Here is a 23,452-nt window from a genome sequence, read left to right on the forward strand (position 1 = left end):
GCCTTAAAAAGTTTTGTCTTGTGGATAAATTATGATTATTCTCAAAGACTTCTCAATCGACAACGTCTTTACCACCAATTCTTTATATACTAAAGTAGCCAAAGAAAAAGAAGTACAATTTAACTACATAACACCAAATATAACTACCAATGTATTTTTTTATCCGGAAAGAGTATTTTAAGAGGCTCTGAAAGAGCAGAGAAGCTAAGACTCACAAGTTAAGGGGTATCTAAAATATTAACATTGAATATTTCACACAAAATATTTCTCCTTACACGAAAAGTACTAAATATGTTACATTTAAATGTTCTATATATGTGTATATATATACACACACACACACACACACACACACATATATATATATATATATATATATATATCAGATACTTCTCATTCAATAGAAAGTGGATAAGATTTAAAACATTAGGAGTAGGGGTAAAGGATGAGCTGTATATCCAATTCAAATTGTATTAAAATCCAAATATAAACAGAAGTTACATTTTCCTAAATGAAAGCAAATATTCACTATCCCCGCCAAAGTAGGTAAATTATACTATTAAAAGAAAAAATATACGTGGACTGAGATACTTTCTTGCTTTGATATATGTAAAAAAATAAAAGCACTTGTTATGGTTGTCTAAACGTTTAGGGTTATATGGTTAGAAATATATAATGCTACTTTTATGGATAGGTCAACTCGGGGAAATAAATTAGCAGAATCATTTGAATTAGCTGTCTTCATACTGGGCAAGGCTTACTTCTCTCTCTCTTAAAGCTTTTTGATGTATAATTGATATACAAAATAATTGCACATATTTAATGTATACATTTTGATGAGTTTGGACATAAGCATACACCTGTAATGTTATCACCACGATCAAGGTACTAACCAAATCCATTTCCTTATGTTCTTGTTTGTGTGTAAGAAGACTTAACATGAGATCTATCCTCAACATATTTTGAGTGCACAATACTATGTTGTTAACTACATATGTATATGTATATACATATATAGAAACTATTTTGTACAGCAAATCTCTAGAATTTACTCATCTTGCATACTTTTTAAAGGTTCTTTGTACATGTGAAACATTCCATAAGATGTCCTGTGTTGCCACGGAGGATGCAACTATTTTTAGGTGGACTGTGGCAAATCACACATGGATCAATGACATTAAGAGGAAAGCTAGATTCCATACTCGCCTCTTTGTCTTCCCTCTCAAACTCACTGACATCTTCCTGGCTGTTAGAAGTGGTGCTGTAAGGGTTGATGACTGAGAATAGTGGTCACCTTTTTGGGACTGAGAGGCTCAGGTGAATTTTATCATTTTCTTCAGCATATGACTCTGAAATCGTTCACTGTAGGGTTTTGTTTTTTTGTTTTTCCCAATCAGGAACATCAAATCCATCTTCCCCTTGTGTTGAGTTTTCTAGAATGGCTTTCTCTGACATTTTCCCTTTATCTTCAGGAAGCTAAGTCTCACAAAAGGTCCAACGTCTGTTGCAAGGCAGTGGAAGGGGAGGGTTGATTTCATTTCATAAAGTACACTTCCAGTAGTCAATTAAAGACATTTCAGGATCTTCTTCAAGTGAATCTGTATCACTCTTCCATGTCTGATGTACAGGAACTTGATATACCTCGCCATCTTTCTCGAGAGTTATTCTTCCGCACTAAAGCTATCATCTTCTGAATCGAGACTCAACTTAAATTCCAGAGAATTCATCTGAAACTGAATCCTGCTCCAACCACCTGAATGTTCACTCACACCGGCATCACGGTCCGAATTTGATGGCATCTCTGTGAATTCTCTGCTACTTCTTGCACAACATATATCCCTCATTATGCAGAAAAACAGGCTTTCATCAAAGAAAGAGAAACGCTATCAGATTTCTGTGCTTTCTTTGTCATTCGCCAGGTAGTTCATCTGAATTTTCTTCTCAGAAGTCATCACTTCTTCCTCTGAATTCCCAAACCACTCATATCCCAGGCCTCTGGGGCTCAGGAACACACTAGGTCTGGAGGAGGTTTCTGGGAGGTGAAAGAAGTGGGACCCCTAGAGGTATTAGGGATACCCCTCTGGCTGGGCTTCTCTGCGCATCTTCCTTTCAGGCACGCAGACCTCACAGGCTCGAGGGGCTCCGGCTTGCTTGGGTCTCCCTGCGCGTCACTGGGCGTTTGCACATGTGCACTCAAGTCTCCCCATCCTCCACCAATTCCCCTTTTCATTTTCAAAATTGCCCAGGTTTGGACACAAGTTCTCTTTTCATGCTATATAAAGGTCACTAAATATTATGAAGCTGAGTAAAAGGGAAGGCAGGGTGCTTGAAGGGTCATCCGAATGGGTGCAGAATTCATGGCCCATCAACGAAGAAAAGATAGAGGGCTTTAGTAAGAATATTCGTAGATGAGTACACAGTAATAAAACATAATTAGGTGAAATCTAAAAACTTAAATTTCAGTCTTTGCCCACTGTAGACAGCAAGCCAGTAGAACACCTGGGACCTAACACGTAACAGCATCTAACATTCACAATGGTGAATGATTCTATGTGATACTGCTCTGATTTAATTACCTTCAGAAGTCCAAGTCTGATTCCTTCCAAAATTTAGCATCTATTGCAAGCCTAATGAGTTAAAAGTTGGAACTGCAGAACAGAGCCATTACCAAAATAACAGTAATCAACATACTCTTACAGAACTCCTAAAGCGATGATTCACACAGGATTTCACAAAAAAACTCCCATTAATGCTAATGAAATTGGGTAAGCCACAGGCTGAAACTCTCCTATACATTGATAGGTGAATAGTTCCCTGAGGTACTTACTTAAATGAGGGAACTTAATTTTCTCTCCACTAATCCTCTCTGGATGAAAAATAAGAAATCATGCTTTCGATTTCTTTTTAAAGTAGATGGCACAAATTCAGAAGCATTCGAGTAGATTAATCAAAAGCCACATTAGGGCTCAGTCTAGCTCATTTTTTAAAAAAATTATTTATTTATTTATGGCTGCGTTGGGTCCTCGTTGCTATGTGCCGGCTTTCTCTAGTTGCAGCAAGCGGGGGCTACTCTTCGTTGTGGTGCCTGGGCTTCTCATTGCAGTGGCTTCTCTTGTTGCAGAGCACGGGCTCTAGGCACGTGGGCTTCAGTAGTTGTGGCTCGCAGGCTCAGTAGTTGTGGCTCGCAGTCTCAGTAGTTGTGGCTTGCGGGCTTAGTTGCTCCTCGGCAACTGGGATATTCCCAGACCAGGGCTCAAACCCGTGTCCCCTGCATTGGCAGGTGGTTTCTTAGCCACTGCGCCACCAGGGAAGTCCCTCTAGCTCAGTTTTGACCAGTCAAACCATCTTCCATTCAGATGGATGCCAGTTGGCCAAAATCTTGAGAAGTCAGTTATGTTTGTGGCTCTGAAAGTAAGCCATTAAGTTCATTCAATCTTGCTTCTTTGAGATTCTAGAAAAAGAAACTGTGCAATTATTGAGGGAACTAGTTGAGAAGAAATAGAAATTCCTGATTGCCTTAGTATGAATTGAACAGTTCCATCACTGATTTAATTAGCTGCCTAGGGAAGGAAAGATCATGAAATGTTGAGTTAGAAACAATATAAGACCATTCAAAGACTTATACAAAATGATAGGACAGGTATAATTAAGTTTCTGGGGCAGAAGTGTTATTTTGTGTATTTCAGAGGAAAGTAGCAACTTTCACTACCATGTCAGTGTTTTTGGCAGATAATGATCATTATGATAATATCAACTTGGTTGTATACAATTCTTGACCAGGGCAAAATAAATTTTCTGTTTATCTTCTTATTTATTACAACTTCCTGGTATATAGGTAGGGCTGTGTTATGATCTTATTTTGTAATTGACGAAGTGAAGCTCATTTTGGTAAGTTACTTCATAGAAAAAAAGTGGTAGGCCCTAAAAGTAAAACAAATTGTAAATAAAATAAGTATGCTGATTTTGATGAAGAAGATGAGGTCGCAGAAAGCAGTCTTAAAATCTCATTCAGCTGACCTTTGTTCTTTTACAGCTGATGCAATTAAGCCTTAAAATGGGAATTTTCTAAAAGTCATAGCCCAGGATCTTAATGTCAGAAGAATTCTAGTGTCTTACCTTTTGGTTAGTGATATTTAGAAAGTTTTAAAAATAGGGATAGATCCCCAAATACCAAAATATGTCTTTGATTATATTATCCGTGAACACATAAATAGTTGCTATTATTTGTTGCTCAGTGAAAAGTATCCGATGCTTCTTATTGTGACTAAAACCCAAATTACATTGAATTTAGCAGACACATTTTGGCTAATTATGTGGCTTTAAGCAAATATAAAAAGTTTGCTAATTTATTAGACATTAAGAATCAGTGCCACTACACATGGCATTTTAAAAATGACTAGTATAAAATCTACAATTATAATTGGAGATATCTCAGTAATTGATAGGATAAGTAAAGTAAAAATCAGTAAGAACAACACTGTCAACTAACTTGACCTACTTAACATTTACAGGACAGAGGGCAGAAACCTAAAAACAGAAGAATACATTTTTTTCAAGCGCACACACACTATTCACCAAGATAGATCATATTCTGTGACACAGATTCTAGAATGAAACTGCACAACATATATCCTCAGACCACAATGGAATGAAACTAGAAATTAATAGATAATAATTGGAAAATTATCAAATATTTTGAACTTAAAAAATATACCCCTGAATAAATCCTGTGTCAAAGAAGAAAACAAAAAAAGAGATTAGGAGAGATTTTGAATTAAATGAAAGTAAAAATACAACATATCAATATTTATGTGATCCGTTTAAGTGGTGCTTAGAAAAAATTGGTAACAATGGGAAAAAAAGAAATGTTTCTAATCAATCTTTGGAGATTCAACTTAAGAAAGTAGAAAAAGAAGAGCAAATTAAATTCAAAATAAAAAAGAGCAAAACTAAGTAAAATTCAAAATATAAAATAAATACAGAAAATCAAAAAAAACAAAACTGAAAAGATCAATAATAAAATTGATAAAATTCTGGCCAGACTAATTAAGAAAAAAAGAGAGAAGATACAAATTACCAATATCAAGAATAAAAGAGGGAACCTCACCTCAGATCCAAAGACATTAAAATATACAGGAACATTATGAACAACATTATGACTATAAATTTGACAGCTTAGGTTGAGTGGACAAATGCTTTGAGATAAATACCTAAAAAGGGTGAATTTTACTATATGTAAATTTTATTTCAATAAACCTGACTATTAAAAAAAGGAGAGATTGGGTTATTCAGGAAAGGAAACAAAATATACCACTGCTGTAACTATCAGTGATATGTTCTTTGATATGCTTTACACTGATATGTTCTTTTTCTTAATAATATGGTTTTTATTTAATTGTTTGTTTTTATAGCTCAGCCTAACATTTTTGGCCAACATAAAGATTATACACAGGTGCTTAAAACTCAATCTCATAATATCTACAAAGTACACATTTATTTCCACATTTTTCCTTCCATCATTTTTCTTTAACTGATCTTGTATTTAAGACACTTGATTCACTTCCACTTTTTTATATTTTCTAGTACAAGTGAAGATTTTTGATATAAGATACAGAGCTAACAATCATCTTCCCTCCCTGAATGTGGCAGATCCATTTGGTTACATTATTTATTTTTCCTTGGTTTGAACCTTAGGAATTTGACTAAATTGTAATGAAGCTAAAGAGTCTACATGGACTGATACTTTGGGGGAGATTTGAAATCGTTGCATTACATTTGCACCTCATCTTAGTTGTGGGCTTTGTGTGCTGGTAGTCAATCACTACTATAAAATAAAAATGCTTTCTAACATGAGCATTAAGTATTGATTAAGTTATTAATTCCCCACTAGATCCAGGAAGAGAAAAAAAATAGATCAAGATAGTCTTTATTAGTCAGAGTGATAACAATAACATGATAGCCATAATTTATCGAACACATGTGCCAGTGTGTTAGGCAATTTTCATTCATTACTTAATCCTTATAACATCATTAAGACATGAGAATAATTCTCATTGTATCACAAGGACTGATACTAAAGACTAAGATATATTCTGCCAAATAAATTAGCAAAACTTAAGGGGAAAAAAATCACCAGTGTTAGCAGTGGCTGTTGGGAAATGTATGAATTCAAACTTGCATTGTGGATGAGAGGTTAAATTGTGCAAAAACTATCTTATTAAGTAATTTCTAATATATATAAAGAGCCATGATAACATAAAACACATGAAGGTGTTTTATGTTTTGTTAGATTAAGCCTTGAAACATACTCTAAAGGAATAATCCAGGCTACACAAAATAAAAACAAAAACCTGAGATTAATGATATTAATTTGAGCAGTAGCCATAATATTATTTTTTATTTAGCAATATTTAATAATATTTAATATTGAACAATATTTATTTTAAATTTATATTTAACAATATGTAATATGCAACAATAATTGTTAAATAAAATGCAATGTAGCCATATGACTTTATATTAAATGCAATATGCCACACACCCAGCCATATGTATATATGCACGCATATGCATAAATATATATATACATACATATACATATGTGTGTATAAAAATAAATGCAGCTCTATATTTACATTTCCTTTGATTAAAACTATTTTCAAAAGTGTGATGCACAGACTAGATTGAAGTGGCCAAAAATTTAATGTCTAATATTTCTCACCACTTAGGTTATATTCCTGCAACAGTGAATTATTTATAGTACTCCAACTAAAGCTGTGGTATGAGCTTTGATTTGTGTATTTCTTTTTCCTGGAATGATCTTCCTGTCCTTCCTATTTTGAGGCAGCCCAACTTATTCCTTAAGATAACACCCAGGAATTATCTTTTCTGAGACTCTACTTCCTTTCTATGTACACCTAAGGTTCCTGCTAACGGTTCTATCCTAGACTCTGACACATTATTATAAGATGGTCTCTTTGTTGGCTTTGTAGGAGGCTTCCATCTCCACTGGGACCCTTTGTGAGCTCAGAGGCTGTCCATTTCTTCTTTATCTTCCCAGGATCTAGCAAGTTCTGGATGTATAGAAGCATCATAAGCATCCCAAGAACTGAACCTATATGATATGAAGTTCAAGCATGTTTATAGTAAGATAGTATGATTACATTAAGATAGTAAGTTTTCATTTTTAAATTTCTCATAATTTTACACTGTGGTTATATTGTTTTTATAATGATGAAAATATATGCATTCAAACAAAATGAAATAGGATGCCGATGCATACTAATGCCTATCTATAATTTTATCAATACCACTCTTCAACCAGCAAATTGTAGAAATACCTAGAGATATAGGTATGATATATTTCATGACAAACTTTAAATGTTTACTTGAAATCTGGGGTCAAAATTGAACAAAACTTATATGAAAAAGGAATGGTGCATGTCCATAGAAGTCAACCCTATATGTCATTGCAAAGTATATTAAAGCATGAAAACTGCAAATAATTTAGACAAACATAAACGAATAAGTATTGTTACAAAACACAATATATATAGCTGAGGGTAAACTCTGTCAGCTAACAAGGAAAACTAGGTGTCCCTAAAAAATTAAAACAGAAGGAGGAAATAATAAAGATGGCAATTATACAATAAATATAGAGAGATTCCAAATATTTAGCTAGGAAGATGTCCTTTCATAAACATACAATTTGTGTGCACTCTAACACCATCGTGGACACGTGACACGGCATTTTGAATTCCTGTGATTGTTTTAGTTTCTGGGAAGTAAGGGAGCAGTAGCAGGAAATTATTTTAAATTTCCTAAAGACACTTACTTGAGCAGGCTTCTTAGATTTACTGCCCAATGGTTGGGTAGCTGCTTTTTGGCTTCAGTGGAGACCTGATTTAGGGAGTGTATACCAACTAATTGCGAGGTGTTAAAACAGGAGGAAAAACACAGAACTTGTGTGGGAATACTGAGCCTCTCTGAGGTGGTATTTTTCTTTCAAAATACCAACAATAAGATACCATCTGACACATTAAAAGTTCTGGAGGCCAAAAAGTTTATTTGAAAACCCTATTGTGACACCCTAAGTAAAAGAATCTCTAAAAAGAGAAAGCTGAAAAAAATAAGCCCAAAATAGAAATCACAGTCCAAAAGGAAATAACTAAGTTAAAGCACAGACATGATAACTAAGCATAGAACAGAACATCTTTGATCCTAAAGGCATATCCAGAAATCATCAAAGGCAAATGTTACAGGTAAAAGAAATAAAAAGGATTACCTCGAGAGAAAGGAAAGGCATATATTTAGATGCACTGTTAGGAGAGAAAACAAAACCAGGCAAGCAGTGAAAGATGTGAAAATTGAAAGGGAAAATCAAATCAGTGGCTTTTCTGCCTCATCCATCTGCCAGCATCCAGATAGCACACTTTGGAGTCCAATAGAGTGAAAACAAGATTGGGCAACTTCGGCAGAAACACATCCTCTCCATTTTTAAAATAATGAAAACAGTAACAGAGGCATGACTAGGAACCAAATAGGAGAAACATCTAGGAAATTGCAGAAGGGACAGTCAGAGAGGCAGTGAAAGGGAGTTTATTCACTGGAATGAAAATCCAGCATGGCTGGACCAGGCTACATGTTTCAATGGCCTGGAAAAAAAAAAAAATGTGCTGAGAAAACTGTGAACTGTCTAATGATCACATTTGGTCAAGCAAGAAAAAGGTTCTGGGCTACTGGGGAAGAGCTGGATCTAGCTCGGAAGTGATCATAGGAGGCTGTTTAAATTCCCAATCATGGCACTGAGTCATCATCTGCCTACAGGGTTTCTCCCACAGCACCTCCTCTTTGGTTCCTTGGCATGGGCTCTCTGTCGTTGTCACAGCTGCTCCTGAGAATAAACCCAGACACTTTACTGAGGTTTAAAACAACCTGTGTCTTTTGGACCATGCCTTCACGCCAGCCTCTCTCCTATCATTCTCCCCCATGTTTACTAAGCTCCGGCCACTCTCTCCTTCCACCAATACCTGAAGCTCAGCCATCAGATTTGTGTCTTTACACATGTTATTCCCCCTGGAAAAAGTCATCTCCATTTCCCCTCATTCAGGTATCACCTTATCAGAGAGGTTGTACACCCCTCTACCCTTCACTATCACATCACACTTTTAATACCTCATAAAATGTATCAACATGTGAAATAAGCATGTATAATTATTTAGTTACTCTGCTTTTTATGACTCCCACAAAATATAAACTCTAAGAAAGCAGAAACCTGGTTTGCTCACCACTCAGTCTGAAACAACTAGAGGACTGAATACTATCTAGCAAGAATTCAGTAAATGTTTCTTTAATTAAGGGGTTGACTGGCAGAGGAACAGTGATCATCCCAGGCTTGAAGCAAAGATGAGGAAGAACAGACACATTGTTTCAGGAAGGGTGCAGGGCACGTTATATACATTACTTCATTTAATGCTCCACCAAACCTGAGATATAGGTATTATTACCCCCACTTTACAGATAACGATTGGGGCTAAAAACATTGCAATAACTTAAAGTCACATAAAGAGGGAAAAGTTAATTTCAAATCTGATTCTGGATTCCATGTTCTACCAAATTTACCATACTGACCCTTCATAATTTTGGACATTTCCTTCCCTAATCGGCTCATTTTGCAACGTCTTCTGTGAATCAGACTATATATAATAACCTTCTTCCTTGAGTGATATCTTGTTCTGATCATCAGTTGGACTTTTAGCAGAAAATACGTGAATTCAAGATGCTAGCTATCATTTTTATGCATCTATTCTATTTCTTTGACTAAGCAATAAAATCTTTTAGGGCAATAATCTTATCTATTTCTTCTTTGCCTGCCCTGTTTTACCATTGGCCCTGCTATATCCCCAAGGCTCTGACCTTCTGTACCCCCTGTCCTCTTTTATCCCCTGCCTTTCTATGTCTTCTGCATCCTTATGTGTTCTGCCCTACCTTGAACCACAATTCTCTATACATCAAGATAAGCTGGATAATAAGTCAGCATAAAAATAAGAGAAATTATAGTTAATAAACTTCCTTATTTCCAGACACATGTTCATCATTTTTATGGTAATGGCTGGAAGATGAATAGGACAGCAAAATTATTTAGAGTGAATGATATTCTCAATTGCTTCATCTGTCCATGCCTGGTGACCACAGCCTCGTTCAAGTCTCTGAGCTCATCTTCTTCCTTCGAGCAAAAAATTTGCCTAGTAGTTTATAAGCATGTGTTTTAGAGCAAGACAGACCTGGGTTTACGTTCTGACTCTGACTCTTCCTAATATACCTGATTTACCTGTCTAATCCTAGACTCTTTATCTGTAAAATGGAGTTGTTAAAATGCTTCTTTCAAAAGATTCTTGTGAGGAATAATTAATCTGATATATGTAAATGTAAATTTCTTACCAAAAGGGCAGGCCCATAGAAAGCATTCAATAGCTAACCTGTTCAAAATTTGTGGAAATTCCACCTTTACCCCTCAGGAGGGTTTATACCGTCAGGCTGCAGAGAAATTTTCTTTCCTCTTAGAAGACTGTCTCAGATTTTTCTACAGGCTCTCAAAGTAATTAAAATATTTACTTGTTTTTATTAGGAGATGGTACCTCTCTAGTTTGGGGGAAAGTACTATTCTTTTTCAAAAGATTTGATACTGACATCTGAGTAAATAAGAGGACAAACTCTTTCATTTCAAGGGAAACTTTTGGTTCCCATTAGTTCACTTGGTTGGCTTTCTTTTTTTTTTTTAACTTCTCAGTAATTTTTTAAATGATTTTCATGATTATAAACTAAATGTATGAGTTCTTTGTCATTCACAGATTTAACATCCACAATACTGATAATTTGAAAATATGATGGATACCACTAGTTCTCATTGACAACTGGCTCTCTGTTCCATCTTGGACATATACAAGTCTAAAATCCCTGCCCCTTGAAGTTAGGTAGAGCCCTGTGAAAACCAATGAAATGAGAGCAAAAATAGCATCTGCTGCAGGTTGATGCAAAGAAGATCCCTATGGGGTTCTCTAGCATCTTCTTCCTCTGCCACTGCAATGGCAGACAAAACTTTATGCTCACTTGGCAGAACCAAAGAACTGAAGCAACATGGGTTATGAGTGGCAATCAGGTGCCGTGGAGAGTCCTCCAGGTTTTTAACAAAGTTGACATAAATGGGATAGGCAGTGGTGGTGAAATGCTTTTGTTGTATTAAGTCAATGAAATTAGAGGGTTGTTTTGGTTATCACAGTATATTCTAATATGCATGTTCAGGAAACAGTAAATTCATCAGGTTTTAGTTGCTTAAAACTTGTACATTCCCAGACAAGCTGATTTTCTCAACTGGCCCTTGGTGGGCTACAGGCAATTGAATGTTTAAAATGTTCTGATAAGTGTGTTTTGTATGTTTGGAGCTTTGAAGGAAATTCTACCAGTTTATCCAGACAGTTCGTGCAAACACTGGCATTTATGGTAGGCACCTGCTTTCTTCTGGGCAGTCTCTAGTTTTGGTAATTGCAGTCAGTCGTGAAGGCAGTGTGTTTTTACATGGTCAACCCCCAATAAAAACCTGAGACTTAGGCTCAAGGAAACTTCCTGGTAGGCAACACTTCACATATGTTTGGTACAGTTTATAGCAGGAAGAATTGTGTGTCTTGGGCGACTCCACTGGGAGAAAACTCTTGGAAGCTTTTGCTCCTGGTTTCCTCCAGACCTGACTGATGCATCTTTGCTGATTTTGTCTTGTATCTTTTCACTGTGATAAACCATAACCGTGAGTACAATGACTTCTGAGTTCTTTGAGTCCTTTTAGTGAATTATTTAGTGTAGGGATGATCTTGGGAACCACCAAGACACTTGCCTACCTAATACAGAGAATTAGCACTGGAGGTGGGGTGCTGTCATCACAGAAACCTAAACTACGTGACATGGCTGTTATAGGTGCCTTAAAATATGGTGATTTATATCAAAAAGTGGCAGAGCATTTGTCATACATGATAGAGTGATAAAACTCTTGCCTGGAGTAATTTAAGAATTAGAGCATATAAATGATGAACTTTTCCTCTTGAACTCAGAGCATAGGGAAAATGTTGGAAAATAGAATTTCGTTAGTGTGTTTTGAATAAAATTGGCCACACTTTATATGATGTTTTAAGAAAGTGATGAGCTCAGGAAATAATTGGCTATGGAAAGGAATGACGGAATTATAAGCATTCCAGGTTTTGCAATATTGGTGAAGCAGACAGCTTTTGATCCCAAAATATAAGTGATGAATATTATAAAAACTTTGAAAGTAAAAAATCGGTAAGAATTTAGCCATGTAACAATGAATAAATTAAAGGCCTTCCTGTCTTTTGTTAAAACTTCTCAAAAGCCTTAAGTACTTAAAACAAAGATCAGATTAAAGGTCAATGCCCAATAAATTAATATCAATATTTAAAATACCTTGTGGTAAAGATCAGATTTATTTGTAGTGGAGCCTTTTCTTACACTATTCAAAATTGACTCAGTAGATCAATTTGGATAGAAAAAAAGTAAGAGAACAGATAAATAAATAAAATCAGAGAAAATACTGGACCTGAGAACATGTAAATAAATGTATGGTTCCTGATACATGGATCTGGATGGATTCAAATATGTAAGAGCCCTACCATGTGTGTATGTACGTATGTGTGTGTGTGGAGTATCATATCACTAAAGACACTTGGAGCCTAGACTGAAAAAGCCTGTTATTCCTTAAGACTTTGACTGGTCATTGATTATGTCCAGCTACCACCAAGAATTAACTCTTAATAATTCCTGAAATAATTCCTTTAACTCTGAGGTATAAAGACAATAGAAGTAAGGGAAACATTGCAGATTGGTATCAGAACAGAGCAGGGTTAGCATCCAAGTTCCATTGTGGACTAGCTATGGAACACTGGGCAATTTAAACAAGAGTAATTATAATGCCATTTCTAGAGGTCATTGTGAGGATTAAATGCATGCAGTTGCTTAGTGTGATTTCTATCACATAGAAAGCATCCAATAAATGTTAATGTTCATTGTCAAAATGATCCTTGGGCCCTCACACTTCTGCAGGCAGATAGTGGATTGATAAACTGTTACAATCGTTAGGAAGGGCCTTTTCCCCAAAGTCCACTTCAGATAAGGACATGGAAGATAATGAGAGACAGAGGGAAAAAAAAGCTTTCAGAAGATGGAGCTAGGAGGCCTCTGAGAACAATGGAAAAGGGAATTTCTCCTGGGAGAGAAGATAAGGAATATTCTCTACCTTCAAGATAGGTGGTTCACACTATGTCTGCTCAGTGGGATTTCAGAGTTTCTAATGACCAGTAACTGCTATTCAGAGTTTCTAATGACCAGTAACTCTCAGTTTTCTTTTCTCAGAACACTAATGTTTATTACAATTATCCTAGCCTTGTTTTACCATTATATACAAAGCATGTATGGGAAGGAGGAGATGAATGTCATTTGAGTTCATAGGTTTCCAGTCCAAGAGGAGCCACGTCCAGATCTGATGGAGAGACCGTTATTGCACAACACCTAAACTTTAGAGCTCTTGTTGGATAAGATTGAGGTGGTCTTCCTTGGCAAGGGGGTTTGTATTAGCATGAAGATTAAACTTAATGTATTAGAACTGGGAGAAAAACTGTAGCAGGATTTACCAGTGTTCGTCAGTATTCAATCCTCCTTTCCTGCCTCAAGTTAGAGGAACGGCACTTCGCAACCTCCTTATAGTGAGATGAGGCCATGTGACTGGTTCTGGCTGGTAAAACACATCACTTTCAAGCAGAGGCAGTAAAACTACTCTGAGAAGTTTTTAATTTCATTATTCTGCTACTGCAGCTTTTATGAAGGAGTCCTCCCATTGTGATGGCCAAGTCCCAATAGTGCAGCAGGCTGGGTGGAAGACAGCTGCCACTGAGAGTTTCCTAGACCTAGGGCAAATTTTTATAAATAAAAGTTATCATTTTTGTATGAAGCCCAAAAGATTTGTGGTTATCTGTTAAAGCAGCATACCTTACCTCATGTTGACTAAAACCATGAACACTGCTGAGCGTCTGTGATCTAAAATTGTTTTCAGTATCTCTAAGGATGAATTTTAATCTTTTCCACAGTAAGGTTATATGCTGGTTATTGTCAGTTTGTGCTCCCAGAGGTCAGAGTGGCTGCAGCATATTAAAGATGGAAAAGGGTAGCGCAAGAAAAATTTCTACATTTAGGAAGTTTAGATTATAAAGAACTTTTAAGTCATAGCAGTATGAGTGTGGATTTTAGTTTCTAAAAATTATGGAAAGATGTTGAAAGATATTAATCAGAGGAGTGAGATATGATATACATTTTATAAATATTCTGGTCTATGTATAGTTCAAGAATGGAAACGTGGATAACAGTTTTAGTGGCTATTGCAGTTCTCCAAGGAAAAGATGATGTGGTTTAAACTAGAGTGGTCATAGTGAAGTTTGAAAAGTGAGGATAGAATCCACATATGTGCTGTAGTTAGGGTTAGAAGCAGTAAGACTTGCTGATCACGTAAGGAAATGCACTAGAGACTTACTTCTCTTGAAGAAAATACAATTTTTGAGAAAGTCAAGAGACTATACAAACTCCTGTGTATTTGCAGAGCTAGAAATTTGCAAAGATCTTGGGATTTATCCCTTGTAAATGTCAAGGGTCTTACGATATCTGCTTATTGTAGAAAACTTGAAAAATACAGTTGTACCCAAATGTCATTGAGAAGCGGGTATGAATTGCATCTATGCCATAATTATATTTTTTCCATGCACTTCCAAGTTCATTTCCTATGACATTCTTCTCCCCAGCACAGGTGGAGACACAGACCTCCCAGCGCCCATTATCTCTGGGAACATTCAAACCTGTGTTTCCCACACCTCTCCAGGGATGTCTGCTCTTCCTCACTCTCTCTAATTTTGTCCCCGAAGTCTCAAATTACACTCCCCACGACACACACATATAGGCACACACAAACTAAAACTCTCCAGAGAGTCCCAAGGCTAGTGCTTCTATAAATGTTTTAGGTGTGCTCTAATCTATATGACATGATCTTTTTAAATGATACTTTAAGTTTTTCATGTGAAAAAGCTATTGTTTTACACCTTCTGCTACTTATACATCATCCAAACTCTCTCAAGAAAACAATCCAGTTATACTTGGGGCCTCACCATTCGATCCATATCATTGCATCTAAAGTCTATGGCTTATCATCATTCCTTCATTTCTGCTTTTACTGAAAGAATCAAGTCCCCCATCATCTCTTTCGGAGACTACTGAAACAGCCTCCTAACAGATATTCCTCTATCTAATCGTATTTACAACAGTCAGCACTCTACAGTGCAGCCAGAATAAACCCACTACAAGGCTGACCTGATTACCTCTACCCCTCAGCTAGCTCCACCGGAATCTTTCTGCCCTCTGAATAGACCCTACGTTTCTTTTTATACTTGTAGCAGCACTTACGACTTGGCACTGCCTACTTCTAAAGCCTTGTCTTTTAATTCTTTGCCCCCAAAACATACACCTTATAGTGCAATTGATCTGAATACCATTCAGTTTCTCAAATGTGGCAGGATTCTCACATGCCAGTGCCTTCATACGTCCTGATCTTTCTTTCTGGACATATATTGCTAAAATTCCTTTAGGATCTCAGTCTCAATAGCTCTTCTTCTGTAAGCCTTTTGACGTTTTCCTAAACCAGATTCTATGTTCTGAATATGTAGTTTCCAGGTACCTTGCGTTTCCTTGTTTATCACATGTATCCCATTTGCATTGCTATGGGGTTTTTTTAATCATCTATAGACACCACCTGACTCCATGAAGACAGGGAATCTCCCTTGCTCAGCACATAGTAGGCACTTATGGCAAATGCTTATTGACTTATAATTGTGTTGTAGTTTCTTGTGCCCTGATTCCTCACTTGCCATTTGAATACAAGCCAGTAAGTAACTAATTGTGTGCATTTTAAAGAGGAGACAAAATTACCTACCTTAGGAAATAGTGGCACGTGAGTTCCCTCACCAAGTTTCTCTACCACACAGGGAAGAATATGGAGAAAAATAATTTTACAAGGAAAAAAAAAAGCCCTAATATCTAATTAATGTGTTTCCTTCCAGTCTCCTTTATAAGCCTGGTAGATAGACAGATTGAAACCATGGTTAGTTGGAGAATCAATAGATGACACAGAGCTGGATAAATGGATAAATTATAATTGAAAATGAATATGGCTGTGTGTATAGTTTTTGGGTTTTTTTGATTTTTTTTGATGTTTGTATGTGTGTGTATTTTGTTATTCTTAACATTATCCAGTGAATCATTTTCCGTTTAATTAAAAATTGTTCCTGACGCCCACATGTTATTGAAATATGTAACACACATTATTTATTTAGTCTTCACATTCAGTAACACATACATTATTTCCATTTTTTCTCATTATAAATAATCCCCTAGCAAACATTTCTGTCAAAATCTTTCCCTGAATCTAGATATAATATTAATCTTTCACATTTCTATGCTTCTTTGCTCTGGTGCCTGGTCTTCCTATGGGAACTTGGAAATCACTTAGTGCACCTACACTAAGACCCATTTTTATAAGCCAATCTACCTCTTTGCAAATTCTTCTCAGCATCCTTCTCCAGATTGGTGTAGTAGCGTTCAAACTACTCAGTTAGAAAGCATCAATACAGTGGAATTGTGTGAACTTGAAAATTCATTTAGATGCCTCGAATCTGGGTTTCCTCATTCTTACACTGATAATCACCCTACTGCCTGTTCTGCTCCTAATAGGTGTTTATTATTATTATTATTAGCTTCTGTGTTTTATGGATCACTAAGGGAAGACGTATAAATGCATTTTAACTAATAATTTTGTGCGGATGTATAAAAGTGGTTGATAAGTTTTATTTTCTTTCAAATGATTTTCATGCCCTTCGTATCACTTGGATTAAGTTCAGATGCTTGATTCACACACCGTGTGTTTGGATCATGCCCAGGGTCTGAGGATTGGCACATAAGGCTCTTCGCAGTTTTACTCCAAGTTTCAGCTACAAACTCATTTTTGTGGATTTTTTTCTTTACCAGATGTACTTACCTTGCCATGTTTTGCAAAATTTCAAGGTCTTTTCTGCACATGGTGTCTTTCTATAAGCTCATTTCTCTACTTGGAATGTCATCTTCCATTCATTCTCCCCCATTGGCAAATTGACACAAATCAGACTGAAGGGTATTGGCAACTCATTTTGAAACAAGGTTTTAAAAGACTCGTGTGTGTGTGTGTGTGTGTGTGTGTGTGTGTGTAGTGTATTATATAATATATGTGATTTTTTCGGAGTGTATATGTGTGAGTGTGCATGCATGCTAATGTATATCCAATGTGTGCATGTTTTAAGTGTGAGTGTGTAGGGGAATATATATTGAGGATTAAAATAAAATATACTTTTTTCAGAGTTTCTACATGACAAAGCTTTCAGCCAGTGAACTTCTAGTTAATGGAAAATTAAGGATAGGACTGTGGTTCTGAATAGCTTTTATTCAGAAAGCAAACGGGTGATGGGTTACCTGAGGGCTACAACACCTGTACTATCTATTACTGTGTGAAGCTGTCAGCTTCCTATCCGAGGATGACCTCATACAGCAAGGTGCAGATGCTTCACTGTATTAGTTATAACAGTACATTGGAGGGGGTGAGAACAGACATGCATTATTGTAAGGAAAATTAACAACCACTGTCTGCAAGCGAAAGAATTGAAAACGACAGGCCAGTTTTAAGAGGGCTTTTGTTTGGGCTTACATTTTTCACCTAGAAATGGACACAGTTACTGAAAATTAGAAATGAAGCTGGGCTTTATACAATGAAATGAGATAATTTCACGGCCAAAACAAATGGGCTTACATTGAAAGGAAAGCCATTAAAATATACCTAAGCAGTAAGTTAATGGGAGAGAAATTCGATTTGAAAATGAGAGAACATTTTCAGATAGAAAGGGCAGGCAGTGGAACAGGGTGCTTAATGAGGTACAGTAGATAGATTCAAGTTTAATCTAGATAATTTTAGATGATTACAGAAAAAGCTTAGGCTAGGAATTTTTTTTTTCCTACTTTTTCCCCCACTACTTGATGCCAAGTATTTGACTGGACCAGAAAAAAAGTACTCTATCATCTTATGTGTTGTCTTGTATGAGGTCTATTTTCCAAAACTAAAAGTTCAAAGAGTTTTTCTCTAAGTGACTAGATGTCAGCCCCATGAAATAACTGCACTGGTGTCAAATAATGGTCAGACAAAGGACATTCAGTATTTTCGTTGCTCCTGACCTTGACATTCTGTCCAATGAGTAGTCTCACCTTGGTGGTTACCCCTTCTCGCTGTTCACCTCACAGATTGTTAAGTCTCCCCTAGGAAATAATACACTGGTGAATGAACGCTCTGGTAGTCAAAGGCTGCTTGGAATTTCCCAAGGATGAAAATTTCTCAGTTATGCTAGTTCCTTTGTAGTGGTGTTTGCACTCCTTGTAACATCCTCATTATTTTCCTCAAACCTTTATCGAGGTTTTGCTTTTGCTGTAGATATTTAGTGAATGTTCTTTAGCTCTCCAGCAGCTTGTAAGATTTGTTTTGCCTTCACTGCCAGCACTAAACTGATTTATCAAGGCTTTCGTGATGCAGCTATAGGGTGTACAGACAAAAAAGAGTGTTGTACAGGAGGGAGGTGGTCTTGATCTCCTGTAGAGGCTTCAAACCTGTTGGGACATATTTGTTGTCATGGGGAGGCTCAGGTGGGCATCACACAGGTTCCTTGGCTCAGACTTATTTTTCTGCTCCACACTACTAATATTTCTGCTTAAGGGCTGTATGAACTAGGCTACCTGGGTCCTATAAAGAAGCACCTTGTCAGCTTGTATGCTAAAGTATTCTACTCCTTAGAGAAAGTTTCATGAAATGGTTAAGGATGCAGATTCAGGAGAGATATAAACCTGGCTTCAGGTTAGCCACCTATTTATTGAATGTTCATAAACTTGTTGCTTATTTCTTCATAAGGCAGATTTATTATCTCTTTTTTTTTTCTTTTTTTTTTTTTTTTTTTTTTTTGCGGTACGCGGGCCTCTCACTGTTGTGGCCTCTCCCGTTGCGGAGCACAGGCTCCGGACGCGCAGGCTCAGCGGCCCTGGCTCACGGGCCCTGGCTCACGGGCCCAGCCGCTCCGCAGCATGTGGGATCTTCCCGGACCGGGGCACAAACCTGTGTCCCCTGCATCGGCAGGCGGACTCTCAACCACTGCGCCACCAGGGAAGCCCAGATTTATTATCTCTTAAACAGACATATTACCTTATCCATTTCTCAGGTTTTTGTTTTAGTTTTTGTTTTGCGGTACGCTGGCCTCTCACCGTTGTGGCCTCTCCCGTTGCGGAGCACAGGCTCCGGACGCGCAGGCTCAGCGGCCATGGCTCACGGGCCCAGCCGCTCTGCGGCACGTGGGATCTTCCCAGACCGGGGCACGAAGCCGTGTCCCCTGCATCGGCAGGCAGACTCTCAACCACTGCGCCACCAGGGAAGCCCCATTTCTCAAGTTTTTAACAGAAATATATGGAAGAGTATATTAATATCTTTTAAATATAGAGTGTAAATCAGTTTAATTTTAACTGTTAACTAACAGATAAATTTTGTGTCTATGGTAATACCTAAAGTGATAGATTTAGTACTGCTATTATAATTATTATCATCTCAGGTTAGAAATATTTAGGGAAGCTACTATAATACCTTCAAGTTTAGTCCAGCTCCAAAAAATATGTGTGTGGGATATATTATCTAGGAAGATAACTCAACAGCACAAGGCTACCTCAGAGAGCATACATGTTACCTTTCCAAATGTGGTATAGAATAAATTCCTGATGTGGCTACTGAAATGATAAACCCTACATCAGGCACTATGTTAAGGCACACATTCTAGAAAATCTCAGAAACCAAAACCGACTGGTAGTAACTCTCAAAGCACTGAAACTAAGCCGTATACCCAGTGAAGACGACCACACTGGCTGTGTGAATGTATTGGTCCCTTAATAATTTTTTAGATGAAAACAACTGCGCCAGCTTTCTTTTTTATAACATAAAGGGGTTAGTAGCAATATCAACCCAATTCTTATATATGTTAATTAAGACTATGCTGTTCTTTCAATGTGATAAGCTATTATTCTACCACCATTAGAGATAAATTTCTATTATATTTTTCTTTCAGTCCCTACCTTTTATTTCTGGAAATTCAGTAAAGGCTGCTGGGATCTCAGGAACCAAGCAAAAATACCTACTAGTCAAAATAAAGTTGCTACTATTATATAAATCCCATACTATACCTTTATCTAGGGAAAAAAAGTCCATCTCCTCTGAGTAGCTGCTCTCTTGCTTGCTTGCAAATAGAGATATCACCCAACAATGGACAGCACAAATCAGATTAAAGTTGCTTTGTCTACATTCACACCACAGGCAGCTTTAGGAGCAGCGGAGGTCTGCGATTGACTCCAGCAGGTAGAAAGCATGAGTCTGTCTTTTAATGGATCAAGAAAATTCAGAAGAAAATTCACACAGAAAAGAAGACATCGCTCTGGGTTAAGCTAACAGGACAGCAGGATTAGATGGCCACAGATCCTCCTGTTACATTTGGATTTCCTTGTCTTATATTTCTATGAGTGAAGGTCCAAAAGAGTTCTCTGATACAGAGAGCTTGAGTACACAATGGGGCTTAATGTGAAACTGTTCGTTCTCCATCAGTCAAAAGCCTTTCCTTGAAGAACATGTATAAGTGTGCTTACTAGTTTCTGAAGTGGAAAGTTCCCCCATGACCTGCCCCCATCCGAAATGTCCATCTGTAGAGCAGGATGCCCACTGGGATACTACTTCAGGCCGGTCTCTGGCCCCTCCATAACTCACCCCCAGGAGGAAGGAGAGCTTACCTTGTTAGTGAGGTTGGGAAGAGGAGACTGAGTGTGTATGGTCCTCCTCCTTTCTTTCTCCTGTCTGTTGGAGGTTCACAATTGCTCTACTCCATCCTAAGGTTCACAGTCATGGGTCCTGTCGCTTCAGTGGCGAGACCTGTGGGTTTGGTTGTGTAGTATCCTCATATCCTCACAACTCATTCGTCAAGCAGTGAAACTTAAGAATTGTGAAGTCTAAAGTTACATGTGGAGACATTTTGAGGAAACCGGTACACGGTATCTTATCTTCATAGTTTTCTTTAAAGCTTGTTAATACCCAGTTTAGAGTAACTTCTGTGCAGTTAATGACCTCTATGTTGTTTCTCAGACAGGTTTGTAGGTTACTAAGATTTTTTTTTTTTAATAAAGCTGTGAGGTTGTAACTACTATTTTTCACCAGGGCTGATGCAAGGCCAGCTAAAAAATTATATGTCCTTCGTTATTATTATTAACATACCTTAAAGTTATACCCATTATTTGATAATTAGCTTGTGAATATTGGAAATCCAAATAGTAGCCCTATGTACTGAAATATGATAGATGGTATTGCCGAACATACACGTAGAAATGAAGGCTCCTGCCAGGCTGGAATATATAACCTTCACACAGATACAGCTAGAGGAGAGCTGATCACAAATGCTTGAACCACCTCGTCAATTATTAGTATTCAAGAAAGCTTATGCCTGGGTGAATTAATCTTGAAAATTAGCCTGGTATGAAAACAGTGTTGGAGCATAGGAAAATGGTAGAGAAACTGAAGCATGGTTTAGATGAATAGAAGATGGTATCTGAAGAAAAGTCTGTCTTTGAAAACAACTGAGGATGATCTAGGAGAGCCAAGCAAAAAGAGAAAAGGCATATTCCTCAAAGAAATTCAAGGTTTCAGAGGCCACGGTTCAAATGAAAGGGTAAAAAAATGTACTTAGGACACAATATACCAAGATTTACCTACTTTTAAGGTTTTGGCTAGACAAGAGGTAAATATTTTTATTGATAAGCAAGCCAGAAAAAGTGATCAGGGCTTGAGAAAGCTCACAGAAGAATATAGTTAAGATCACAGAGATCAGACTGAAATAATTCCTTTGGTTGGAGCTAGGACCCAGGAAACTATTGAGAAATGCCATCTCAAAGGTACAGATACAGTACACACTAAAAACGAATGGAAAACTGTATCCTTGAAGATTGTGATAAATTATAATAACAGCTTATATACTATTGGAACAGGTATAATAGAAGACTAGGAGTATCCGTGTAAGATGCTCAAATTAAATTATTGTTGAGTGAGTTTCAAGGTAAATTGATTATTATAAACAGAGTCACCAGTATTACCCATTCTGTCGGGAGGAGGCAATTTCCCCCCTCTATCCCTCTTGAGTTCTTGTGGCTGGACTAATAATAAAAGTGACACAAGACAGATTAACAAGAGAAAACCCAATTTCATTTCATGTGTACAGGAGATCATAAAATGATGCTCAGAGAGTGACCCAAAGCAGGCAGATTTTATATCTTTTTACACAAAGAAACAATAAATTTGTGAGGAGTTGACAAGATAAAGCAATAGGTTTGGGTGCTTAATAAGGGACTTCAGCAAAGTTTGGGCTTGGATAGTAAATTAACAAAGTAACAAGGTTTATGTATACAGATTTCTGGACTCCGAATTCCCTATCTCTGATGATAAGGATATTTTTATACCTCCCTGTACAGGGAGGACACCTTTCATACGGGAGATTTATTTCCTGCTTTCAAGAAGACAGAGACCGGGAGTCAAAGGGTTCCTCTTGCATCGGCCATTTCTTAGGTAACTTTAACTCCAATTATCAATATAAAATTGAGGTGCATTTTGGAGTGGCCTGCCCTGGACCCCAGTAGTTTTCTCAAAGAATATGTTGTGGAAATTTTAAAAAATAAGGCAAGATAGAGGATGGATGATAAGAACCAGGGGGAAAACAGGCAGATCTCAATAAGTAGAATCCAGATCTGGGCTAGATTTGGGGTTCAGAGAAGTCATACTCTTAGAAACGATTTCCCTACTCAGGAGAACAAAAAGAGAAATGTTCTGACAGAACCAGAAATGAAAGGCAGCACATTTCTTTCAACAGAGGATTCCGGCAGGGTCTGAGACATATATTATAAAAAAAAAAGTAAAAGGCCATTCAACAGAGAAAATTAAGCACAGCTGTTTTCCCAACAATCTAAACAATGAAGACATTTATACATCAAGAGGGACTCCAAGGACTATTGTGAGGGCACCTCCCAAGTTGGAAGAACAGACAGAATTAGGTTGATACATGTTTAGGGATATCAGGAAATTGAAGACACCCAAATATGACTGAATGAGATCAAGCACTATCTGGAGATCAAATAACTGGAGTTGTCCAAATTATAAATCAATGTATTTTGCCAGTAGGATTGCCTGTCATCAATATAAACACCCTACTGTCAGGAG

General features: G+C 37.2%; 1 pseudogene; it reads right to left on the reverse strand.

Moving 5' to 3' along the window:
- Window positions 1-684: 684 nt before the first annotated feature.
- Window positions 685-23,452, reverse strand: part of LOC132434747 (E3 ubiquitin-protein ligase Mdm2-like) — a 57,045-nt pseudogene continuing 34,277 nt past the window's right edge.

This window comes from Delphinus delphis, chromosome 12 (genome assembly GCF_949987515.2).
Source record: "Delphinus delphis chromosome 12, mDelDel1.2, whole genome shotgun sequence".
NCBI classification, from domain to species: Eukaryota; Metazoa; Chordata; class Mammalia; order Artiodactyla; family Delphinidae; genus Delphinus; species Delphinus delphis.